The 2500-nt window shown below is 38.7% G+C and overlaps 1 protein-coding gene across 1 annotated transcript in view; it reads left to right on the top strand.

Moving 5' to 3' along the window:
* Window positions 1-718, top strand: part of LOC122249536 (protein O-mannosyl-transferase TMTC2) — a gene marked incomplete at its 5' end in the record, with an annotated part of 54213 nt that extends 53495 nt beyond the window's left edge. Inside the window, 1 exon segment of the mRNA XM_086541561.1 lies at window positions 1-718. This exon segment is cut by the window's left edge and continues 191 nt beyond it.
* Between the last annotated feature and the right edge of the window lie 1782 nt (window positions 719-2500).

Raw genomic sequence — 2500 nt, 5'->3', positions numbered from 1 at the left:
CAACCAGAATCTCAACCAGAATCTCAACAACACATTACCCTTCTTGATGTTCTTGGTGTTTGTTCAGTATTGGTGATGAGCGCAGAGAATTACCCGAAGTCTACATCGCATCACATCCACATCACCCTTCATAGGAATACCGTTGAAAGAGGGAACGAAGGAGAAGAATGGGGAGAAGGAGAAAAGAGAAGAAGGGGAAAAGGAAAAAGAAAAGGAGAAGACGAAGAAGAAGAATATATTGGGAATTGTCTCATGTCAATAGTCTGTGATGGGCTTGCAGTATTCATGCTTTATTAAAACGTGTCAATAGCAATTCGACGATGGATGAAAAGGATCCCAGTGAGAAGAGGAACAGATGATAAAGGATAAATGAAGGTCGAAGAAAAACAAATAGAGAAATCGAGAGTTTCTCTAGAATTCCGAGACGGTTTAGAGGCGAATTATAGAGAGAAAAGAAATCACGACAAAATATAAAGGAAAGAAAGAAGAAAAAAAAAACATAACTTTGTGAAAGTGAATATATATATATGTATAACCTTATTTTCTATTTACAAGTTTTACGATAATCTTGAAATATCCATCGATCTTCAAGACGCTTTATCATCACCTTGATTCATTATTCTAGATACACCAATTAACGATATGAGAATACTATATCCTGCTCAACACATCATCGTTGACACACGAGACCAAGAATTCCACAACCCCCTCCCCTCCCCCCCCAAATAAAAAAAGAAAAAGAAACTCCAGTACTTCCATATATAGAATTACATCGTACATGTGTACCATGACCGTTTATTTCCCTAAGGTGATCTTATAAAAAGCAGGATATACCTTTTTATATATAGCTCTCCATGTCCTGCCTTTCTGTTTATATCCCGTTGGAATCAGTAACAAGATTTCGCCCCCCGCCCCACCCACCCTCCACCCTCTCCCATCCTCTACCACCCAACTCTATCCAGTGTTTCGAACGGCAGCGAATCCGTGTTCCTCTCTTTTTTTCCGAAGAGCGGCGATGAAGTCCGTTTGAAAACAAAAGGTTTCGGATACCATTAGACAGGGAACTCGACTCCTCACTCGCGTTCAAATGAGGGTTCGAATCCCACAAATACGTTCTCTCTCCTTCCTTCGCTGTGTCCCCCCCCTCCCTCCTCTATGATAACCACCTATACATCGGTGTTATGTGTGATATTTGTTGACATTTCCTTCGCTAATATTTGCAACATTATCATGAATTAATATCGCTTTCATCGTGAATAAGGTACGAAAATCTATTGCATATAAAAAAAAAAAAACATATAAAAATGGCTTTACCTCCCCTGAGATGACTTTCCCGTTGGTGACCGAGATTTTTATGGACTCTTAAAACACGAAACTCCCTGACGAACGATCGAAACCCAGTGAGAATAATTTTAGATGAATTTATAAATGGATAAGTAAAAATGGAGAAAAAATTCTAGCATGGAGGCTAGGATTTGAATTGTTGATTCTGTTATATTATTTCCAGAATTCCAGGTTTGATACGAGTAACATATTGTTACGATGTTTTTTTTTTTATTGTTTTTTTGTTTTTGTTTTTTATTATGTATATATTTTTCCCCTATCTTTTTATATTAATTAACGACGATATTCCATTGAACTGACTATGTTTTTTAACATTCCATAGACATTCGTCTGTGATATATTGAACAAGAGCGGATCATTCCACGATCAATTTGGGCGTTTGCTCACTCCTCCAGTTTCATCTTCATCCCCGTATGTATGTAGGCATTCCAGATATTAACGATGCAAACCGACTGATTAAAGGAGGAATATAATTTTAGAGAATCGAAAGAAAAAAAAATAGTGACGAAGAATTACATGATGATAAAAAAAAAATAGCAATAGCTCATTTCGTCTGTCTCAATAGTTTCTTAAACTTTGCTCGGGCTGGTGATATCAAATCACCATTTTATAAATGAATGAATAAATAAATTGTGGTCAGTTTATTCCAATTACATTTCCACAGAAATACAACCAAGCGATGGTTGACTTCTCGTTTCTGTTTTCGTTTTCCTCGCTGTTATTTGGTACATGAACGATTCTTCAGTCTGTACCCTACCTTCAGTTACATAAGAAGTGTATCTATCATGTTAACGTTCCATTCCATTCTTTCATCAGGAGATACTGGGTATGGTGCAAAAGGGAAAACGAGATTGATAATCATGGCTGGCCGGCATGCACACTACAAGAAAAAAGAGAAGACGATTAGGCTGTAATTCCCTCAACCTTCGGGGTAACCCTTTCGGTACTTGGTGTAGTTCCTCCCTGTACCTCGAGGAAAAAAAAACAAACAAAGACTTGGGGCTCTTAAGAAATGCCCCGCTGGCTTCCGGGTATTTTACGAAGCCTAGACGAGGAAGCACAGAGTCCTCGAGGTACCTTCCCTGCCCTTGTTCTCGTAGTACAGTCGTAGTATCCCAAGGGCGTGGTCAGCAGCCCACGTGTCAAAGCACTGGCT

Source organism: Penaeus japonicus, unplaced genomic scaffold (genome assembly GCF_977035675.1).
Source record: "Penaeus japonicus unplaced genomic scaffold, GWHDUDI00000001_assembly GWHDUDI00000011, whole genome shotgun sequence".
Classification (NCBI taxonomy): Eukaryota; Metazoa; Arthropoda; class Malacostraca; order Decapoda; family Penaeidae; genus Penaeus; species Penaeus japonicus.
Note: the sequence above shows the minus strand (reverse complement) of the source record. Positions and strands in the feature narration are given on the sequence as shown.